The sequence below is a fragment of the Artemia sp. Qi Xiang Cuo genome, chromosome 4, assembly GCF_049724085.1.
Source record: "Artemia sp. Qi Xiang Cuo chromosome 4, ASM4972408v1, whole genome shotgun sequence".
NCBI lineage: Eukaryota > Metazoa > Arthropoda > Branchiopoda > Anostraca > Artemiidae > Artemia > Artemia sp. Qi Xiang Cuo.
In genome coordinates this window covers 19,076,068-19,088,258 of record NC_142797.1, presented here as the reverse complement: position 1 = coordinate 19,088,258, position 12,191 = coordinate 19,076,068, and positions in this window count along the sequence as shown.

Below are 12,191 nucleotides of genomic sequence, written 5' to 3'. Positions count from 1 at the left end.
TCAAGAGCTGGGTCTAATACCTAAGGAGATACGCAAGGGTGGCTTTTTTGTGGCTTGTTTTCTTGGTGATTCCACAGTAATATATTATGTGATACCATATTCTACTGGGAAGCGGATGCTGGGACGTGTGCAAGAGGATCCTCGTCCCCCCTAAAAAAGATAAAAAATTTTCCCTAATTTGTGGGCCCTTCTATTCAAATCATCAAATAATTTTTCATTGTTACCCCCCCCCCCCCCCTCCTAAAATAAATACTGCAGACATGCCAGGGCGAATGTGCTGTTTATAAAACTTGATTGAAAATTTGTCGCTACAATCCAATTCAGTTCCTGCCAGGTTCATCATGATGTTTATCTCCAAGTAGAATGTCAATGGTAGTTATTGTACCTTTTGGGTTATCCTGAGATACTGGAGTGGCTTGGTTGGATACTTATTTCTTGGTGCCTGTGCTTCTTGTGAAAAAGGAAAATGGTAGGCTTACTGGTGGAAGAGGGCCTATCTAGGGAAGTAAAGCTTTCTAAGAGCTTGATACCCTATTGTAGTCTTGGTTCTAACATTTTGAAATGTTTTGTCTGTTATTCCGATTGTCAGATCCATAGCACGTTCAGTTCTATCAGTTGCAGTTTTAGATAACACGAAAACAGTGCAAACACCTTGCAGCTGAGTACTGCTGCTTTTGGCAGACTTTTTAATGTCTTGCTTCATTTCGGTTTTTTCAACTGATCCTTACTTCTGGTGTTCTATTCTGCACGAATTCAACCCACAAAGCATCAGTTTTATCTTGAAAGTCTACGCTAAATACTTGCTTGCTTAAGACTCAGCCATCTACATTGTCGTACGCTCCGTCAGTGTCTAGAGGTGCCAACCCCAGAATGACATCCTTTGGTTGAGCATTTATCGTGAAGTATCTCGCCGTGGCGGAGTGAAATCTACGAAATCTATATTATGGCCTTGTTTGTTATATGGGATGTTTTTTTTTGTAAAACCGTTTAACACAGTGAAACACCATTTTGTCAAATATTTACAGAACACAGAGAGAAGCATAACAGAGGGGTATGAGCCAGCCCCGGAGCGTACTGGCATCCACGTATGGCCTTAAAGAACTCGTCTTTGAGTTGATCTTATTCGAGGATCCACCTCGATCAGATCTGATTTATCAGCGTTATAGGAAACTTCGATTAATTTTTCACATCAAGCCCCGTTTTCCATTCAGCTCCAACATCCCTTAACATAAATTTAGCCTATATATCTTATAAATTTCCATATAGTCTGAAGTCTAAAGTTTGCGCTTTTTAAATTTCTGATCTCCCCTCTCCCAAAGATACTCCAACAGGTAAGCATAGTAAAGAGCCCATTACACTTGATTTCGTAGAAAAAGTATATATTTTCGACAGATTTTTATGAGAGAATAGCTTTTCAGGGCCCAGGACATCCTTTCGTCTGAAACAATGATTTTAAGAAGAAGTGAATTCCTGAATAGAGATTGTACTAACTTTTTCAATTCGTCCATCTCAGCTCTTTCCGTTTCAGCAGTTTTATTACAGAGTTTCGTTTTCGATAAACAGCTGATAGATATTGGGCAAACTTTAGAAAAATTCTTACCCAGCACCTTGATGAATAAGCAAAACGCCGAAGATAAATTGAAATGATGGTTATGAATCTCTATTCAAAGCTACGTTAATATAAGTAAATGGTAATCGCCTCGTAAACGAAAAGATATGCACCAAAACATAATATATTAACCACTTGGCAAACACACTAGCAACTAAATTACCTTTAATATCTACTGACATAAGAATATTAATAGGTTTTTAGTGTCTCTAAATTAAACACCTAATTGATAGGCAGCATTCTCTACATTTTCAATTGTTAACCGCTTTGGATGTAAATAAAATTATTATCTTTGGGAGAAACGACCATGGTGATCCTTGGCCTGTAATTATTGATATCGAAAAATAGAAATAGAATCGCCGACCTTAAGGAGATACGATAAAAATTAAGTTGATTTACTACAAAAAATGTGAAAGAAACCAAGAATTAGTTGATGCAAATAGTAATTTGGCTCATGAATTTGAAATTAGCTATCTACGGTCAAAATACTTTAAGATCTCTAAATAGTCACAATCCATACATTGTTTCTATTCTGTAGATTATTGATGTCTCTGATTATTATACATTATACCTTCATAATTTTTTCTCATGGATATGAAAATATATTTTTGCATAAGTATAAATGTTAGGAGATGGCTGTTATAAGGACGAATGGTGCCCATTTAAAAAATAACAAGGTTAAAAATGAATTAAACTGATTATTTGGCTGTAAAACACAACTGGTGTCGGTAATGCAGAAAAACTGACACAAATATTCCTTAGCATTTAAGATCGTTTGCCTGACTGTAGTCTACGAAATTTATTTCAGTATAGACAGCGCAGGCGAAGTAGGAAGCCTCAATCTCCAAGTAGCCCGGAGGAGCATCAAGGGAGCTCTTCCCATATGCGAGTCGAGGAGGGGAAAAGCTTGATGTAATCTCAGCGCCGTTAGGTTGCTTTGTCATTAAAAACCCAATGTTTTAATTGAAGGGGACTTTTCAGCGTTATAGCTATTACTGGTTATGCTACCTCCCTAGTCATAGAGGTCTGATCTCGTATAATGGGCGAAAATGGAAGTGATACTAATAGATGAAATGACTGAGTAAAATAGAGTATAGCCAGGACTGATGATAAATCTCTTCATACATACTCCATCATACCTTTTTTTTCAAATTCATATTTATTTGCTACCTCTTTTTACAAATTAATGTGACATGATATAGCAATGGTTCTGGGTATAAAAAGTGATGTCTTGGCGGGGTTGCCACCGTCAGTAGTAACCAAGGTACTATTTTGCTGGGACATATAGCAATTACCATGTTATTTGCTGGGACTATAGCAATTACCATGTTATTTGCTGGGACATATAGCAATTTCAATGCTATTCTATAGAAGCTCTTCACCTTTTCAAAGAGATTCAGCGCTCCCTCACATGGCCTTCTGCATTTGCGCGAAGCTATATCAATTTCAATGTTATTCTGGATCTTGTATACACCTTTTCAAAGAGATCGAGTATAACTTGATTGGTGGTTGGGATTTGAATAAAAGGAATAGTTTTCTTTACAATTCATATTTGTCAGAGAATTGAATTAAAAAAGAATAGTTTATTTGAGAGGATATTAGTAGAGGAAAAAATGAGGGATGTATTTACATTATTGGAGATTAATGATGGAGTTGACAACAGCATCGATGAAATATGAGTACCTAATATAGCTGTGGAAATAACCGCTGGTTGTAGACTATGTCTTGAATGGGACACTATGTATGCTAGATACGTGATATCATTAAGCAAATTTAAGCAGGAGGAGCAGCTATGTTTTGCTGGAAAAGTAAATATTCTCCATATAAATAAACTTCGATCAGCATTAGATGTCCTATCGAAATATATTGGTGAGAACAAAATGCATCAGTGATTATTATTGTAATTATATTCAATAAAATTTTTTCTAAATCAATGGTATTTTCTTTCTATAGTAGACTGGCGTATATTTTTTAGAGTAGAAAAAAATTGTGGTTAGTCTGAAATTGGCTGTGAGAGAGTTAGGACTCTACAAAATGGATAGATTTGAGAAGGAGCGAATCATGGAGACTCTAGTACTTATGAACAAACGTTTGATTCTAGATGATGATTTTCTAGAGTTGTCTATTCAAAGGAAGATATTTTCTCGGGGAAGGCTTGTCAATGTAATGAAAACTTATTCTCCATCATTAGATTATTTTATGAAACTTCTACTTCTTGGTCCAAATGCATTTACACAATTTATTGATATATTGATCACGACACGGCAAAATGATGTTGTGGATATGCTTTTAAACATTAGTTTAGAAATTTAGGACTTTTTTTTTGTTTCAAAAGAAAGATGGTGCTCAAGGATGATTTACTCCTCTCTCTCTCTCTCTCTATATCAGACAATTTTTGATGATGCTAGCTCAGTTTCATTGTGGCTGTGAGAGCGTCAACACATGACAAAATGTTCCATACATGTACGTTATGTATCTACTCACTGGGCAGCTGGTCATCATGTGAGAATTGCACAATGATTGATGAGTATGATGAAAGTGTAGATTATGCAACCCGTGTAAATTGCATAGAGGATATGCTGTACAAATTAAATGATGTAATTTTTGTTTTGAAGAGTTGTTTAACTCTCATCCTAGAGGCTACCTATGATCCAATTCTCACTATGATAAATTCAATCAGTGGGAAAGTACATATCCCGGTATGATCGGAAAGAATACTATCAGTGATTTTAGTTTATTGCTACGAGATTGGTATCGTCGTGGTTTTAGATTATTTTGGGAGGAGGAACTGGGTCAGCGATTCAACTGTTGGAACAACAAGAGAATATGGTTTCTACGTCATTGTTGTGAAGACAATGGGTGTTAGGATTATAAGCCCACTGATTTTTATTTGGCTGTGACGGAATGTGATTCGACACTTGAGGACACAGTTTATGAAATTGCTTCAAATACGCAAATTGAAACATGTGAATTCTATAGAATGAATGGGAATAGTATCATTGACTATACAAAGAGATATGACAAGAGTGAAGTCACACTCTACTGTAGAAAATGTGACCCTGACATTGCAGTACATCAGGATCAGTACACTGTAAATTCAGATAATCTACCTGCACTAGTTGTTGTCGACAAATACCTAGTAGTGGATGAAATCTAAAGAGTAGAAAAGCCGTTTTATCATGTATATAAATTTTTTTATTAATAAACAATTTAACATAAATCTTTAGAGCATTTTATTCTTAGGGCACTAAAATCAATGTTAAATACACTTGTAAATATAATCTCCACTAGAAATTCTTTCAATCTTAGTGAATCAGCGTCGATAACGAGAAACGGCTTGTAGGTATAGCCTCAGCATCTTAAAATGAAAAAGAGTAGTGCATGAAAGCCGTACGTCTTTGTCGTTAAGTCCTGTACTCTTAATTGATTTTGAATAATGTTTACTCCACTGTTTTCAATAAAGATGCTAATGTATGGAGCGTAGAATTTATACGATAGGCCAAGAGGATCAAAAAATTCAATATTCTTCGCTGTTTGAAAGATGCATAGCCAATGACCGGTCTTCAAAGTCGACGGACTGCTATTAACAATGATAAGTGTATTGTTAACACTTGGAATTTTTTCAATGAAGTCCGAAGATATGCAATAGGACTTGTACTGGGACATGTATGGATCCATACTAAATACATTGATTATTTGGTTTGTGTTCATGGTGCTAGGTCTAGTAGAACACTATCGTCGGGTGTGATTTCCCAATAGGTTTCAAATTGACTCAGTGATATTAGCGTGATACTCTCAGTCAGAGCATTGGCAAATGTACACTCTAAACGTACATTCCCTGTTCGTACTATACTCATATCCTGTGCGCCCGACAAGTCCAAAAGAATAGCCCCATGATTTTTTTGAAAACATTGAATCGGTTATTCCATTTTCAAATAGTTCAGGGTCATGATCGAGGGAGTGCAAGGTCAACTCGTAAAGAGTTCTATAGGATTTTTTGTCAAATTATAGAGCGTACAGTTGAATACCATTCACTTTGCACACAAGACTAGATAAACCAAAATAATTAAAATCATAGGGGGATTCAGTCCAGGGTCCAACGGCACTGCCACTCTTCACAAAGGCCAAAGCCAATTTGGATGGGATTTCTCCATTGATAAATTATGAATCGTTATAGCTATTAGACCCAGTGGCAATGTGAAGTTGATTGGTGATCGTATGGGGAACAAGAAGTTTAATGTTGTTGCCATTGGCTCTTAGCTTTTCCACTGCCAATGCAACAGAGCTCATAACCTGTTGTTTTCGGACATGGAGAATTGCCGATGTGATAATGACATTTGCATCGGGTGCTGCAGGAAGTGTTTTTCTCAAAATGAAATTCGATGGGGCCATCTGTAACTTTATATCAATCTTGACATTGGCGGGTAGACATTGGGATATATTGAATATCTCATGATTTAATTTTCAAATCAGATAATATTCCCGGGTCACTGCAGTAGTCAAATCGCCGTTAATATCAACATCTGTTCGATATTCATAGCCCAATGATTGTCCTCTCACCTCTGTGTACGCCTTTGGCGTCATCATCATAAATTGTATGTAGCTTGCACAGTTTGATAAATTATTGCTAGTGCTCACCAAAGTACCATTAATAAACCCATTAATTTGTTTGAATAGGTTGTGTAGAATACAGTTTTCATAGGAGAGACCATCGCCGGCATTTGGAGTTGTATTATCTGACTTTATCTTTACATCAATATTTAAATCAATAAATGTTGACGACAAATCAATGAAATAGTCTTCATTGGAAAATATTTGAAAGTTTACATTTTTCTAGAGGGGTTGTTGGGGATGAAATTGTTCATAGTACCCATGTTTGACACTGACATCAACATTTTCAGCATTGAATAGATTCAATGAGGAACTAATTGATGGATATGATTCCTTGTGGGGGAGATAAGTCATCTTAAGAGAAGAAATCCTTCTTTGATCTAACAATCTTTTTCTTTTTCTTCTAATTGGCCTTCGTTGTTTTATTTCTCAAAGTCCTTGTTGATGTCCTTTGCTTCCTGCCTGGGAGGAGACTGATGAGTGAATTACGCGAACGCATCCTTTTCAATCCCTCCCCATTTTGTCGAGATTTTAATTGTTCACCAACGGATCTTGCTGAAGATCTAATATTTTCCTTAACACTCTCCTTAAAATTCTTGCCCGACCCCCAGTCCTGTAGTGTGGAGGCAACAAAATTTGATGCACCAGGTACAAGATATATTCTGGCAAGGGGTAGTGCAGAATCAAATAGCCTAGCAAACAAGTTACCAAGACCATAGCCAGACATTGTAGTCCGACCCTTATAATACTCCCATCCATTACCTATTTGACGTGGACTCAAAGCACCAATATAACAGTCAATATTGGGACAGACAAATGAAATTCTCCTTTTGTTCATTTTAGGTGATTGTGAAGTCGTTGACAATGGGTCGAAAATGACATGTAATCACTGCTAAGCCTTTTGTTATTGCTAGAGGATCACCCAATTCACTTCAAAGTGTTAACTGACAGAGTTCCAAATATGAAGTGTTTAAAGGAACAAACTGAAGATGCTCTATATTATAGTGATGAAGAAGTTCATGATTTTTTTTCGTTCAAGAACACGTAGAAGGGGGACATTTGAATTACCGACTCTCGACGTTTCCACAAAGGATGCATAGAGAAATATGCAAGAGTCCGACGCGAAACCAGGTGGATAATCAGCAAAAATAACTTGATCCATCCCGTAAAAGGTGCCAGCATTTTTCCCATGGATCATATTCTGTTTAAAGCCAAGAACATATCTCAGATGGTAATTGAGAATAATTGTTTCAGTGTCAACAGTTGAGCTAATATAAATCCTACCAAGTTCAAATGAATAATTAAGATGGAATATACCATTCCTACGATATGAGATTTTTCTATTGATTTTACGACAAAAATCCCCCATATTATCATATTCAATATATTTCAATCTGACATGTGGATATTCACTAGATTTAAGTGCTTCAACCAATTCATAGTCGACAAAGCCCAACCCATTCATAGTCCAATCGAATGGTATAACTTTTATATCATACACTCGATCCTTTCTCAGGATGTCATAGGTATTTTTGAGAATACAATCGACAAGAGCCACTTCATACGCACCGTCAAATTTGATGGCAGGGGAGAGTTTTGTCCAAAAATCACTTGTCGTATTCAAGTCATTGTAGAGGGGATCGGAAACGTTGGACATGAAAGTTACATAGAAATCATTGAGCATTGTCAATATCTTCAAAACCGATCCAAGAATCAAAATCAGAAATGTATCCAAGCCACCGAACAAGTAACTGTTTCTTACGGCCACGAATTCGTGTCTTTATTGTATCGACACTTTGAGTTTTTCCACAAGCATTTTTAAATATTCTTGATTATTTTCAATAAGAAACAACGAGCATCTCTTCATCTGCATTGTTTTTCAGGCGGTCGGTAATGGGTTTAGTGTTTATGATTTTCGTACCTTTAAAAAGTGCAATGGCAAACCAGTGAGTCCCCTTTTCAAAATTATTAGTTGTTGTATCAATTCGATCAGTATCAGCAACATTGAATTTATTTTTCATCTTGAATATTGATTCATTGGAATACTGTTTAAGAAAGGTTTCAATTGTATCATGATCAGAATGATGAATTTCCGTTGGTGTAGAGTTGGACAATGATCGATGAGGTCGTTGATTATAAATCAACATGATTTTATCTAGATCATGAATAAAAGTCGATGTATTTTTCAATGTACAATATCTTGAAATTAAAAGTCGAATAGTTCTTATCAATCGTTCGGCCAATGCAGCCTTTATAGGACTATGACTATGATAGAGCAGTGTACTATATTTCTCTAGTACTTTTGCAACATGAGGATTAACAAATTCACTACCGCGATCCGTTTGAATTTTTTTATATGAATCCTGTTCGAGAATACTTTCAATGGCCTGAGCAACTTCAACGCCTCTCTTTGATCGCAATGGAATTTCATGTGCATAGCGACTAAAAACACTGATTGCAAGTAGAATGTACCTGTCCGACGTATTGTGACGTCGTTGAATCTCATCTAGAGTCAGGAGATCTGCTTGCATTATATGCAATGGGTAAAAGGCTTTAGTTTTTCGATATTGATTGGCATGAAGTCTATGATTTCTATGCAGAGTGTAACTTGATTAATTTTATAAATAGTCTTGTACACCTTTAGTGTGAACACCCGTAACTTTGGAAAGGGTGGCGGGGGAACTTAAACTCCCCGCCTCGCAAATTTCTTCATAAATACCATTCATAATTGTAGTCATTTTGACAGTAAACGCATTGTTCAACAACCGCTATCCTGTTGCATACTGGGTGTTGATGGTGGTGGTGGTGACTTTGACTTGATACGTCTTCACTTTTTTCTAGCTATCAGTGGTGTGCTAGTATTTTCTAAAATTGATTTAAAATCTTCTTCTTCTTCTTCATATTTTAATGTTGATGATGCATGTTCATTTAATTTTTTTTAGAATTTGTCTATTGACAATAAGACTTTTGGGGAAGTTTACTGTATTTATAAAGTTGTATAGATGAGTGTCAAATGATAATAGTCATTTACTATTTGTAAACATGTCATAGAGTAAATCAAGTAGATTATAGCTCTTGCCCTGAATTATAATCCCTTCCCCATTGCTCTCAACTTGAATTTGATCGCTTTCCAAGAGATAGACTAAGAGTCGTTTTCATTGTTCAACAAAATAGATGGGGCATAGAATTAAAAATTTAAAAAAAAATTTAAACAATTACTCCTTCTTTTAATTTTTTACACCACCAGCAGACACTTGAGAAGATGATTATTTTTTGTGATCGGCAGCAGTGGGCTTCGATCGATAGGACTTGTGTTTGACCACCCGGCGAAGTGCGTCTTGAAGTAAAATCAGTTTTTTATCATCCTCAATATTTTTATTGTCAAGGAATTTACTGAGATTGTCCTCAAAGTGCTCGACGGGTGAAAGAGTGAGTTCTTATTGGAGTCAATTTATAGGGTTTAGTCATTTAGAGAAAACTGTTTACAAGTCCTGCAGTTATTGGCATTGAAAGTGTTAAAAAGTCACCACCCGCCTGAAGAAGTCGTTTCCTTTTAAAACTCTTTGTTTTACTTTTTGAAGCCCATGTACGTACAATGGAATGATGCTTCTAAGCCTGTTCCTTACCTACTTCTGGTAGTTGAACATAACCCTCGGTCAAATTTAAACAAAGTTCAGATATTAGATTAATGAAATCATTGTCAATACCATATTTGAGTATTGCTTTCCTAAGCTGAGGTTTTGAAGTGCTTAGAACTGAAAACAAATGAATATTTTCATGTAGTTTCTTCAGTGTCATGATGGCGACTAATAGGTCTTTTTAGTGTTCACGGGGAGATATACTGTAATTTCATTGTCGAAAATATCTGTAACTACTCGCAGATCCTCGGGTTTATTTTGATTAAGTTCCAATAGGATATAACCGTAGAGTTTATTAGTTGCCTGATTGTATGCTGAGAGCAGAAATTTAGGGGCACCTGGATAGATCTGTTTATTGAGGGTTATTAGCGAGCTAGAATCACGAAGAACTCTGTAGATGATATAGTAGGTGCAGTTCAAAGCAAGTGTTGGCATACATTTACTCTGATGAAAGAGATTGTGTAGAACCAGAGTAACGGAAATCTGTTCATGATGAGAGCGAACAGTGAACAATTGCAGCATTTCCTGGGAGCATTGCTCAGTATATTTAGCAAGATCGTTAATGATTAGCCAAGAGTTTGGTTCAATAATGCTGAAAACATCAAGTCCCTGTATGAACTGTATCTTCATTGATCCCATGATGGCAGCAATTGCTTTTATTTTATCGTATGACTCCTGCCAAATACTATAGCAATAAAATATTTTTTTTGGCTTTTCCACAAACATTTTATTGCAATTTTCAATTATTTTAGTTAAGAGTGTTGTTTTGCCCGACATTGAGGGCCCACACAGAAACGATCTGAATGGTGTTTTAAATTGATACATGTTCCCTTCCACAGTTCACCTGGACAACTAACTGTAGACCCTAATTGTCTAATGACTAAATAATTTCCCTACTACTACTCTGTTCTTCAAGACGAATAAAGAATCATATTTTCTTTTATTATATACATAAAAAAGTAACAATACTTAAAAAAAAGCACATTAAACATGAAAAATACACTTTTTTAAAATTTATTTATAATAAAAAAATACAACATTTACATGGGCACACTTGAATACTTTTTTTTGTTTATTTATAGAGAAAAAAATACAACATTAAATTAGAGAGCACTTGAAAAAAAAATCACTTCTTTTGAATGAAACATTTACAAAAAAAAATCTGCTCTAAGTCAAAAAGAATAACTTTGATAGTGGCGGTGCACCCCCCGCTGGCGGCGGCCCCCCCCTCGGGCCGCGAGCCTCCCCCCCCCCCCCCGGCCGCGAGGCCCCCCCCCCACAGGTTTTAGGAAATAATTTACAGGACTTTATTTAAACCGAGACTTTCCCTATGGGTAACACATTCGGTCCGGTCTGAAGTTAAATAGTGTCCAAGGGGGAGGGTAGTCACACCATCTTGACAAACATAGACCTTGTCGGAAATGGTACTCATGGCAATCTTTTCTACATTTACAGTAAAGTTTTTGTATTTGTTCTTGTATTTGTATATTTCTTGTATTTGTATTTTCCTGTAGTTGAGAGAACAAATTACCAACAATTTCGCTCGTTGAATTGCATTTTCAGTAGTACCATTTCTATTCATGCTCACGTTAAGAGTCTTATCAATATACGTAGCAAATGGGCCATCTTTTACAATAATGTTTGATTTCTTCATTGTGTGTTTGTATAAAGTATACCTTTTAACCCGCAAGAAAGCAACGGGAAATCAACTCGCGTACTGTTTAAGATTTAAAAAATAAAAGCTGATTGTGTGCCCGACGTTTTACTAGCTCAGGGTAAAGATCACTCCAATTGGTGTAGTCCATTCGTGAGCTGATAATTTCACCGTGCGCCAAATCATCAATTAGATTCGGGGTTTTTACTTTTAACAGTAGAGAATCCGTGTCCCCGTAGCAGACCTTTACTTGCCCCTTTTCCGGCCACTATACCCTAACCAAATTGTAGTAGATTTCCAACATGAGCTTTTTTGAGATCTCCTGGATCGCACTGCCTGCAGCAATATTTTTATTCAAGACAATGCGTCTTTTTTTCCTATTCAAAAGTACCATGTCCGGGCCAATGATTGTAAAGGAAGTGTAATTTGGATCGGCAATAATTCGAGCACATTGTTCAAAATCGGTCACGACGTCACAACGATTCCTATTACGAATACTCTCACACATTTTGCCGAAAGCTGAATTCAAAATGAGTTTATAAATTTCTTTTTCAGCCTTCGTCTGTGCTTCAGAACGTTTTCTGACAAAAGTGTCAACAAACATTTTCAAATAGAGTTTTTGACTAAACTGGAGAGCTCGGTGAACCTTTGTGACTTAGAAACCATTCTTTCAAATCAA